Source organism: Neodiprion pinetum, chromosome 5 (assembly GCF_021155775.2).
Source record: "Neodiprion pinetum isolate iyNeoPine1 chromosome 5, iyNeoPine1.2, whole genome shotgun sequence".
Lineage (NCBI taxonomy): Eukaryota > Metazoa > Arthropoda > Insecta > Hymenoptera > Diprionidae > Neodiprion > Neodiprion pinetum.
In genome coordinates, this window is record NC_060236.1 from 5,739,897 (window position 1) to 5,752,242 (window position 12,346).

Sequence of the window (12,346 nt, forward strand, 5' to 3'; positions counted from 1 at the left end):
TTTTTTTTTTGTTCTTTTCTGCATTTCCCAATCTTTTTCCTCTCCATCTCCATGTCTTGCATCTTTATATTCATTTTCCCATTCCATATCATTCTTCTGCTACAGCGGTATATACCCGACGAGCGAAAAGCGTTGCACGGGTATAGATTCGTTAAGAAAAGAACTCTTCAATTCCGATCTTGAACCACCGCGAAGTGGTTTGCCATAAAAAATTCAGCAATCCGCGAGGCGCCCTCTCGGAAAACTTTTCTCTCAGACTCGGCGGTCAGATTCAATGATATAAGGTGGTATCAGACTGGCGATATACCATGTAAAGAATTATATTTATCGCTTGGTTGGAGTCATCGGTCTGAATAATTCACGAATCACGGTTACGCACGTATTCGTTATTTAAAAACAGTAGGCACACGAGCTCCGAGATAAGAAATGAAAAAAAAGAAAAAAAAAAAAACCAGAAGCAATGCTGAGATTTATGCTCCTCGTTTTCAGGCATACGCAAAGATTGAAGAAAAATCTTGAAAAGCGGCCGGAGCAATTTTCCCCCCATTAAAAAGATACGGCGAGAATATCCGTTTTTTTTTTTTTTTTTTTATTCAATTGTTTTGATGATAAAAATAAATCAAATTTCAGATCGTACGCAAGGTGTACACGCAAAAGGGGAGAAATTTTCTTGTTCCAATTTCTTCTCTCTCCCTCTCCATCCCTCTCTATCTCGCTTTATATTTTGATTGTTCTTCTCACTCTCTCTCCTCCGCATCTTCATTTTACTCCAAAGTAATTTCGTTAAGGCAAACCGTAATAAGGTAACTAAGGGTGCCTCCACCCTCGCGGCCGCAGTCGTGCACCACCTCAAAACTTTCCTACTTTGAGGTCTTATCGCACCCCGAAGTGCACTTTTGGAGGTCATATGTACACCCCCTCCCTGCCACTCTCCGGACATTAGTGACTTTGGAGAAGCGCGGTTCTTCTTTCCGGTACCTTGTACAACCCGCTACTCATTCACGTCTGGATCACTTAATGCACGCTTATCTCTATTCCTTGCGGATATTTTTACACCTACGCAGCCACCGCTATTTTTGGTTCTTCCTTTGAGCAGGCGGATCGTCAAGGCGGAAAAAATCTAATACGATTTACGGATTATGCGCGATCTCTTGAAAGTCAAATATATCGTATAAATAACTCGACTGGATCAGTCGAGTTTTGCAATGTTTTTTTTTTTTTTTTTTGGTTTTTTGTTTGTTATTCAAGAATCCAGAAGATCGTCCGCGATTTGATCGACTTCGCGAGATTCGACGTTTCAATTTGACCTCTGATTTGCCATGTTTTATTTTTGACTGTTCTCCTACGACAAATCGAGCAAAAAAGAAAAATTACTTTTAACGCAGAAAATAAATTTCAAACAACGTTCTATTAAGCAGAGAGAAGGGAAAAAAAGAGCGTAACGATACAGTGGCGGTGATTGCCGCGTGCTAGATTAGCCAAGGTCAATTAATAACGAGTCTCACAATCAGTTCTTACCGTGATAATAAATCACTAATGCGTAGGCGGACGGTGATCCTGCGTGTGAATAACGGTGTTCGAGTCGGTGATATACACACTGCTTTTGGCCGGCCGTCGCCGCACTCTGATTATACGAACCGGAGATTAAAATTGATATTATGCGTTGGCCACTCGGATACGTTCGAATAAATGTGATGCTTGCCCACGAGCTGGGGACCGGTTTTTTCAATGGGATCTGTAGCCCGAATCCTTCAGCATTTCGATCGGAATAACCTGGAATAGGTTTTGGATCGCTCGAAGTGAGGTCATAAGCATAGCGAAAGGAAAATCAAAATTGAATATTAAAGAAATAAGACGAGGGATTAGAAATGAAATGGAAGAAGATTAATGAATCGTCTAAAATCGATTGGGATACACCGAAGCTCTGCCAGGTGTGAAGCCACGAGAAACCTGAACACACAAATCGGACATAATCGGGTAAAGTCAATGTTGACAAAGGTAAATATCCGCCTGCAGCGAGCCTTCGATATTCGAGTGAACGCCGACGACGATCCGAAAGTGAAAAGAACAACAAGATCGGTAGAATGCATTGCAGGAAAAATGACGAGGATGTGGATTCAGGTGCAGGTAATGACGGAAGAAAGGCGCGCGCATAGCGTGGCATGGGTGTAACGATTGGAAGGAACAAGGAGTGAATTTTGCAGGGAGTGAAATCTCGCGGTAAGGATTTACGACCGTCTGTGTGCAGGGTTATGGCAAGTGTAGCGTGAGCGCTGGTCACAGCAGGTACAAAACGACGCCTTCGTTTCTATACCTGCAATACGAACAACCCCCTTGGTATGGGGGTAGGTCGGCAGATATAAATCTGATAGGGTGATTGATGTCCAGGAGCAGGTTATGCTTGTAACGTTTAAAAACCCGCTACGCCTACTCGTTCAATTATTTCACCTTTAAATTCGTCGTATCGTCAATATACGTATCTAATTGTGTGTAAAAGCATTGAGTGATCTATAGAGTGACGTACGTGGTGAAGAAAAATCATGGAAATGCCCTAGAAATCTCGAGGGATTCGACGGAAAAAAAAAATTAACGAGATTAAATCTTGGGTCATTGTCAAGGAGGGATTCAACGGTGACCTTTGATTCAAATGGGAAGCCCCATTTTTTGGTGCCGGAATCGGAGGGAGAGGGAAATTTTTAGAAGAAACATAAAAATTTCTCACTCTCTCCGATTCAGGGATATGAATTTGTAGTTTTTTAAATTTATATTCAATCTGAAAAATTCTTAACAGCGTGTGTTGAATCTTTCTGTAGGTCTTACGTTATCCAAGAACCGTGTGTAATATGTTGTGGTAATTTTCTGCTGTGCAATATCCGCAGCGATCTTTAAAAAACAGCAATTTAACAAAAAATAAAGAGGCTGTAAATCTGCCAGAGGATATTGGCGTTCGCATGTGTAAAGTTACCTCGTCTGCTATATATGCAGCATGCAAGAGGATTCGTGTATGCCACGCACCCTCAAATAAAAGTGTGTGTGTAGAAAACGGGAGAATAAAAATGAAGAAAAAGTGAGAAGTATACAAGGAGATACAGAAAAAAGGAAAGACGAATGGAGCGAGGAACCTTCACCCCGGAGGTGAGAAATATTCGTATCATGTGACAAGTTCACGGCGAGAGCTTTTCCCACACGGTGTATGATATAATTCATAACGCCAGTGGGTTAGCAGGTTAAATTTATAGGTATGATCTACCTTGTGGCTTGCGGTAGGTTTTCAATCTCGTCTCAGTATCCCAGCAGAAGAGAAGAAAAGGTGACGAAAATCGGACAATCCGATTCTCATGGCTTAAGCAGAGAACAGCAGCTTGGTTTTGATTCGATCAACGCACTGCACAACAACGCAAGCTTCACTTTGTTATTAATATTGTTTGTCGAAATTGGCACGTTTCTGAGACGTTTTATTACTTACGCCATACCAATTCAATAGAAATTTGTAGATAAAGACGCGAACGAGACGCTTTAGGTGAAAGCTCGCGCGTGTTATCGGTTCGTTTCAAGTCTGGACCGACCGAGGAGAGTGATCAAAAGAGATCGGTTTTCGGCTCGATCGATCACCGACCTACGTGATCAGGAACAGCTGGCACAGCGGTTGGGAGTTCAAATGTCAGTGAGCACGCAATTGAGAGCGGGGATTTGTATATATTAAAATCGTAGTCGACGCCGCGTTGGCAAACGAATCTAGTGTAATAAACCAACGGGACGAACGCGGTTCTCGATCAGCTAAAAGATCAATTTGAACCGAGGCTGCGGAGAGAATCCTCAGTCGTGATTCGATAAAAAAAAGAAAGGAATGAAGAAAGGAAAAAAATAAACGCGGTGGGATCAAACTTGCAACGCGTCACTTCGTAATACACCGATAATCGGTAGCTGAATTTCGTTGCCCAGACGATTTCTGCGATGATTCTCCGGAAGCCGGAAGTCGGGATGAGTCTGGATGTAGATATTGTAATACAAGCTTCTTCGGGGTAGTTCGTAATTTGAAAGTCTTCCTCGTTGGATTAAACTGCACGTTGTATCTATACGTAGGCATAGTTTCTTAGGTAGACGCTTGTGCTTTGAAATTTAATAACCTTTCACCCTGAAAGCTGCTGCCCGGTTTGGTAATAACTTATTCAAATTAATCGATCTTTGCACAGAGTCTTATTATACAGCGGACGAAAGCGTTTCGTTGCTTCTTTTTTCTAATTTTTTTTTTTTTTAAATATCAGTAATTAACAAGGAATTCATTGGAAAATACGTAAATTCCGATCCTTCCTGGGCGGTTAATATATAAATGTTTGCTTACAACTAGCCTGCAGCTCGTGAGAAATTACACGCTGGTATAAAATTCACCTCTTCTGAAAATATGTTGATCTTATGAGTAATAACAAGCGTTAAGGCCACACGCCGTCGACGTGAAAGATTGAATTCCACCAGGGTATATAGGTATAGTTATGGAGAATGGGGAAAATCAATTGATAATTAACGTCACGCAACGCGATATATTACTTTCCAACCTCGCCGATCCAGCTGCAGAGTATCAGGTGTAGGAACACTAGGCACTCGACAAGGTTGAATATGAAAAGAATAAAAAAAAAAAGGAAAAACGATAGGTTATAAGATAATGTATACTGATGAAAAATCTACCCTTCCCTTTCCATCTATCGGACAGCTTGAGAGGTGATTGAAGTTTTATCTTTTTTTCGTTTAGCCTCCGAAGGTTTATCAACCGTCCCACTTCTATTGTTTCCCATTAAGATATGTAAGTATCGAATGTAAATGGAATGAAAGAAGACACGGAAGGCAACGAGAAAGGAGTGCACTTTGTGGGTGATTATTTTTTGTAAATTCTCATCGTTGAATCATTGCCACGGAATCCCGAAAATTCGGAAAACGATCGAAGGTTGAGGTCGGGGGAATAAATCAAGGTCGGGTATAAGGATCTCTGAATTCGTTTGGGTTCGCCATACGGGACGAAGTGGTTCCGGCGGTTATACGCGTCGGGGAAAAATGAAATGATGAAAATAGGATACCACAATGGGTCCTCGAACATTAGGTGGGTAGGATGGGGCGAGAATGCCCGTATCGAATTTCTATAGAGAAGAGCGTCTGTAAACAGGCAAACGAGTCCAAGGAGCTGCGGGGAAACGAGTGTTTGGTGAAAAGAACGAGGGAAGAATTAGCGGGAAAATTGGTGAAACGAAGCGGACAACCGCTAATGGAAAACCACGCTTTCAACCCCCGCAAAAATCTGTTCCAGTAATTCATATACGTACATACAAGATACGCAAAGATTTTCACCGTTCTGGAGACACGGATTATATCTTTGCATGTGCGAGATGAATTCATTCCGACGGAAGAAAATTTTTCACCGAGTTCATTCATCCGTGCACTGTGTTTTCTTAAATCGAGATGAAAATTGCAGAGGGCGCGTATCCGTCAACTTTCAAGTTCAAACCATTTACCAACGTTCGTAGTTAATGGACGAGAAATTAAATCGATAATCTGGAAAGTGTTTTTCACCGTGAGTGATTGAACCTTCAAGAATCTCACCGTTTCAGAAACACCGCGAAGATGTTCCTGAAATTCGTTTCGTTTCATTTATAATTATCTTACTGAACAGTGCGAAGAAAGAATGATTGGACAAAGGATGAAAAGTGAAGTCGATTCGGCTGAATTCAATTATTTAAATAATGTTGTCTAAAACTGGAAAAAATTATCTAAACGAAATCAGTTCTGATACTCAAGATCAAAAGTTTTTAATTTCACTTCGCGTGAATAAAAGATTCGGTCCAATACTTTCGGTCTTAATTTTCATACAATATAAGCGGTGAATTACTTCGAGGTGGAATGAATCAAATATATGTCTCCGACGGAGCGAACACATGGATAGAAAAAAAAGGAGACGTGTCTCCAATGTGTAAAGGGTCGCGATTCGGTTTGGCGGCCTCGTATCCTTGTGTATACAGACAGAGGAATACCGGAGGAATTCGTGCGTTTCAGATTCCCCGTCGTAGTTCCCAACGTCTCAACAATAAGAACAACAAGCCCGGGGAAAATCACGTAGAATAGTAGAAAAATCCCGAACCGCAGAAAAGAATTGGTAAAAAAGGTAGCGGGAAAAAGAGCTAAATTTCCAATGCGCAGCTGTGTAATCTTTTGAAAAAAAAAAGAAGTTTCTCGAACATGAACGGAAATTAAAGGGCTGGGCAATTTTACCGGTTGAAATGAAATATAACTTGTGATTTTTAAACGATTGTAATCGACGACTGATCCTTCAAGAAACAAACAACAAGGAAAGCACAAGCAACAGGGAGGGAGGGCGTCCGTTTTACGATACGAAATTCGATAAATTTACGAGCTTTTTATACAACCGTCATTTTATACTCCCATCCCCGAATATTGCCCGCGGTTCTGTAACCACGCACCCCTGAAGCCAGTGAGTCGTTCCACTTCCCTCCACTTTCCACCCCAAGATTCTCAAAGACAATCGAACTCTTCCAAGGGACGAGAATCGCGTAAACTTCGGGTTCGTTCAAGCAAGTTTCTATCAAAGATTCATGCCTCGGATTGGTTCAGACTTTCAAGGTCGAGGTAGGAACCCTGCGACCCTTTTGCCAAAAGGGAGAAGAAGAAGACGAAGAAATTGAAAAGAAATAAGAAATAAGGGTGCGGAGGTAAAGAACACGCCGTTGATCTCTGACCATCTGTTCACCCGCCTGTCCGCCCATCGGCGAAAACGAACGATATTTGCGCCGTTAATTCTAATCTCGAAGAGGTTTCCTGCATGCAGAACTCCTGCAAGTGTGCAGCCAATATACGAGCCACGGGATATAATGGCGGAGCCGTTTGGCGCAGATGGGATGCCTACATTTCAAATTGGTTTTTGCTTCCGAGGGGCGAGAGCCGCGTGGTCAAGCTGAAAAGGCCCGAAACTCAGGGACGGAAACACGCGGCTGATGCCCAAGATAACAAACCCATGTATGAGCGCTGGACTTGAGAGAAAAAGAGAGAGAGAGAGAGAGAGAGAGGGAGGGAGACAAAAAAATAAATAAATAAAAACAACGTTTCACGCGTCGCTGTAGCTCTTCCGTTACCAACAACCCACACATCCGCCGGACGCCTACACGCCGGGGATTCGATTAGACGTGTAACGGTTTTCGCCTTCCTGCAATCTTGCGGCTCTATCTCGTCATACCTACACAAGAAATCCAGCAACAGTACATAATGCGGAAATTGCATTGAATCGCTCGCCACGCGCGGTTCGCGATTCTTCGTTATCAAGTCTGATTATACAAACGAAGAGACTTCGCTCCCAAAAGGTTCACTCCTCACTGTTAGAAGTTATTCTGAATTTACTACAAATTTACTGTACAAAAGAGTTGTTAATTTAGGAAATCAGGTTGAAAATTGAGAAATTCGGTGAGAGACGTGAATCACTATGTATTTGTCTTAAATTTACAATGAAAATTTGTGATTTGACGAAAATTTATAGGAAAAAGAGAAGAAAGTGATTTGAATTTACTAAATTGCGTAGTAAATTTATTGTATTGGTAAATTGAATAAACAGTAAATTTACGGTGATATCATTGTTCCGCATCCGAATAAAACTTCAAATACAGTGTAAGAAGTTTTATGCAAAAATTTTTAACAGTGCGGAAATGAGAAAAAAACTAGTTGAAACTAGTAATAGACAGATGGAATCAGGTGACAAGCTCTGCGGGGCGATATGGAACATTTTTAATCACAGCCAGTGAAAAGTTTTTCGATTTGTCCGACGGAGGGTGAGTTTAATTTCCACAAACAAAAAAGAACTTCCAATCAAAGCCAATCCTAAGTCTGAATGATAATGCGTATGATTTCAATGGAATTAGAAAACGAAATGAAATAATCTTGTATAGGTTTGAATTAATAAATCTTACCGAATATCTCGCCAATTTTTTTCCGCTCATGAATCTTTTATTTTGCCTCTCGAAGCAAAATGTAAGCTAGACCTCCGGTCTGTTCTGTCTCCGGGAAAAAAAGGGTGCGGAAAAAACGGAAGGAGAATCGGTCCAAATTTCCACGTCGATGCTTCTCCGAGGTGTTTTATACCAGCGGATTGTTTTTTGTTTTGAAAACGAGCTTGAAGACTGGAATTCGAAACTGAAGGATCACGTTGAGGGTATTGCGGAGATGCGATTCCGATAAATATTATGCCTTTCGTATTACGGGATCAGGGCCTCCCCTTTAAGGGTGCGTTTAACGTCGAGAACACCCCGGTAACAGATGTCCGTCCCTGGTATAAGCTGAGAAAAAATTCAAACAAATGGAAGTAGAAATGGGGCGCGAAGGAAGGGTTTCCGAATTTGCCGCATGACGAATTTCCGATGCTCGAAACTTTTCGCATCGTCATCCCTAATTCCGTACTGGCGTATATTAGCGATGGCCGCTTGGCTAAGAATAACTATAATCGATGCATCGATTAATCGAATCCAAAAAAATAATCGAACACGACTGGGTTGAATTGTCTGACTGTTTTTTTTTTTTTTTTGCGAAACGGTGCATTTGAAAGCCAAATTTTGTGAATTTCAGTATATAGTCTTAATAGCGGAAAAGTATTTTGATAATTTATAGTTTCATTAAAAATATTCTTCAATTTCAGGTAGAAATATTGATTCATCTTTCACTTATTATATCAATCGGATACTTGGTGAGTAAGACAATGATAATAATTGATACTTGAATCACATAAGTTGATATTGTATTGCGTCGTTGATAGGAGTAAAAAAAATCTCGATCGAGTCGGTCGATTAAACGAGTTTCAAAAATAATCTGTTGTACCCGATAAATCGGAGAAAAAGCATTCGATTTAACCGAAAATCGATTATTTTTAATCATTCTCAGCGTATATTATACACTGCGTGAATCACAAATTTGAAATAATGCATCGCAATCAGAAGCTCGGTACTATTGAATACATTTTTTATACTTCTCGGGGACTTCGAACTGGACTCGATTTAAATACGAGGTTAAAACCGCGAAACTCAAAATGACGGATCAGGCGCAGCGGGCGAAATGGAAAATCGTGTAAATTTTCCGGAAAAATCACGAGGTCTGTAACACTCCGAAGCAATTCGGTAAGTACATACGCAGGTACTCAGGTCACAGTTATCGAGGAGGCACCTGCACAGACCGTAGAACGAGAGTGGTGAACTACAGCCGAAGGCGCATTTCCCGGCGTGACTCGATCCCGGTCCTTCTGAAACGGTATCCTGACCTCTGAGCCATTTCGTTGCGATATGCCGACTACCCCACAATCGGACCGTCCTCTTCAAAAGGAGCTTAAAGCTCCGCAGCTTGTGCGGAGCCGCACATTTTTCAGTTTAACAAGTGGTCAACTTCACTGACCTTGATGAGAAGAGCTTAAGAAAACTTGCTGCTGGGATGCGTTTAGAGTCCGTAAAACATTTTCTAGTGAAAATTTATTTATTTATTTTCTTTTTTCTGTAACTAAGAAAAATTGCTAAGACGAGAATCATCGAAATCTGTTAATCCATTCTCGAGGCAGCATAATTTTTTGTTTCAACGTTAAAAGAGTAACTGAAAAACAGCCGGACTGATTACATCCAAAATCTAATCAGTTTTAGTCAAGGAGTTACATGGGATCGAAAGGGAAAAAAAAAACATTTTTAAACATTTTTTTTTCAAGTATAATGAAAGAATTGATTTATTCAAACTGTAAGCATATAATTGAACGATATTTGAATTATACTTTATACAATTTTCATGAAAAAATTTGGAGTATTCAGCCGTTGAAAATTTTATTTTAGCCTGATTGACTTCTTTTCGACAAATGTTACACGGAATTACGGTTCTTTAAATCATCATCACCGCGGTCAGAATCATAATTACAATGTATACCGTTATAGGAGTGTATAGCTATTTAGGGCGATGATGTTGCGAGATTAACACATCGAGTACAAGATAATCATTAAGCTCGATCTCGATGCAGATTCGTCTACATATACATATACGTCATTTTTATGTTCACGACGAGGCGAAGTTTATTATCGGTTAGTTTAATTCTATCATTTTCTCTCCGCTCATCCTTCTACGTTATTTCAAACGTTCGTGGTCATTCATCGATTTCAACTTTCAATTTTCATCGCTTATTACACATATAACATATACATATAATATACATATGTATATATTAAAGCTATACAGGTATATAGGTGAGATCCCGCAGCGATAAGTTTTCGTTTATAGACATATACCCGCGTTATTTTCGTCCCAGTTCCGTCGAGCCCGGTGATATCCACCGCATGAAGAAGAAATCATTTAACCGTAAAGTTCAGAGGAGAGCTTGAGAGCTGTGCTGGCATAAATTTGTCAAGTGGAAGGATTGCTTTTTTGGCGATTTTTCTTGAGAAGATGTTAGACCTGCCCGTATACTTTCCTTGAGTCTTAAATCGGGTCAGATTTTTCCACGCGCCCAAGTACGCCTGAAAAACGGTGCTCTCGTAATGTTGGAGAAAGCTTCGCAGCGCTATTCTCGCTATTCGCGTATAAAAGAGAATTAGAAAAGGACTCTAATAAATGGATGTTTTCATCCGATCGTAATTCATCGTCACGTGCAAGCCCTGTCACTATGGTTTGAAATTTCAATGGACAAACAAAAGCTTATACCTAGGTGCGCGTTCTAAACAGAAGAGAAAGAGATGGTCAAGTATTATACATATATATTATACACGTGTCGCTCTTAATCCACGAATAAATCGCGCCTCGATATATCTCCAGGAATGTACCATATATCATATGCATGCATACATGGGTTTGTCAATTTTTCATTTCGTAGCGGATGAATTTCGAAAATTTTTTAATCTTTTTCCAGCCCCTCTTTAAAACTCGCTTTCTTTTGTTTCTTTGCTCCTCCTTTCTTCCTAACGCCTTTCACGAAAGACGATATTCACCGTATTAATTTCTATTTGAAAATATATCGAACGCGAATGAAATTTAAACGTATTGCAAAAAATAATTCTGTGTACATCAAACTTGCGAAAGTTTCATCATGTTTTGCCATCTTCTTTTCTATTACATCGTTTCTTTCTCCTTCCTCTTTCCTTTCAATCTATCATAATTAATTCTCTGCTGAGCTTTGCAGAAATTTTTTTTCTCTTCTCTTTTTTACGTGTTCATTCGAGGAGAATCTAAAATTGCGAGTGTTTCCTTGATTTTGGCACTCTTAATTTCGCAAAGAAAATTATTTTGCCGCACTCGTTTTCGCTTTGCTGAATCTCAACAAGATCCTGGACTTTTGCTGTTTCGCGACCTCGGCATCTAACACCGTATAAATCATCTCGCTACCTAGGTAGTTTAGGTCGGTAGGTATGTGGCTAGTACAAACTTTGAGTGAGGTTACTTTGCACATTTCAGCGAAGGTGTATTTCAGTGATGTATGTACATACATGCCCGTGTAACTCCATACATAACTTATACAGCAGGCACCTGTATAAGTTACTCCTCTGCGTTCCTTCTACACGTATATACGTATATACGTATACATATAACATATATCTATATCTATCTATCTTCGTTATATTGCATCCATGGCAGTTAACGAGCTACTTCCGTAGTTCCGTCGGAAATAAATTTTGCGCTTGGAATTGCGAAGGGAAGAAATAATCGAAAAAAATTTTACACGATTCCCTGATCGTGTTAATTACGCGGATATTTCAATCGTTAATCGTTTCGAGTGCAATAAATTAAAACATTGTATTCATTATTCAGAAAAAATTATATTTATCCTTTCGGATAAAATAATGAATAATCCACTATCTTTCATATAATGCAGGAGTTATAAGAATACCACTTCTTGCGATGAGGATTAAAATTCCTCTCCTTAATCACCATAAACCGACCACAGAGTAGGTATCGAAATAATTGTTATAATTTTCTTTCGTTTACAATGTAGCAAGAGGTGTGAAAAAGGTTGGGTAATATATTTCTACGCAAATTCGCGGATTTAAGGGACTGCTGGACAAATGAGGGGGTTGCGAGATTGTTAATAGGACCTCCAGCTTCCGTATTTTCCCGAAGATTCGTTGTACGCAGCCTTGTAGGATAAGGCTAAAAAATATTGTCCCCCCTCTTCACGCGCATCATCAACCTCCCCCGGTTATGCGATACAAATATGTGCGTATACTACATAGGTATTTTTTTTTCTCGCTTTCCTCCCTCTTCAAGCATAATATTTCCTCCCCCACAGTATTTTATTCCTGCAGTGACAAAGGAGAGCAACGGGGGAAGATATTCTTCCGGGTCGCGG

At 40.2% G+C, this 12,346-nt stretch overlaps 2 protein-coding genes across 8 annotated transcripts in view; one reads left to right on the forward strand and one right to left on the reverse strand.

The window, feature by feature from the left end:
• LOC124219980 (uncharacterized) overlaps window positions 1-12,346 on the reverse strand; it is a 116,429-nt gene that overhangs the window by 21,389 nt on the left and 82,694 nt on the right. The gene's annotated exons all lie outside the window — the stretch shown is intronic.
• LOC124218868 (leucine-rich repeat-containing protein 15-like) overlaps window positions 1-12,346 on the forward strand; it is a 120,477-nt gene that overhangs the window by 3,639 nt on the left and 104,492 nt on the right. The window contains exon 1 of one of the 6 annotated variants that reach the window (XM_046625755.2): window positions 8,713-8,728. The exons of the other annotated variants lie outside the window; for them this stretch is intronic. The gene's annotated coding sequence lies outside the window, so the exon portion shown is untranslated. Of the gene's footprint in view, window positions 1-8,712; window positions 8,729-12,346 lie in introns of those variants that run through there. 6 annotated transcript variants of the gene reach the window in all.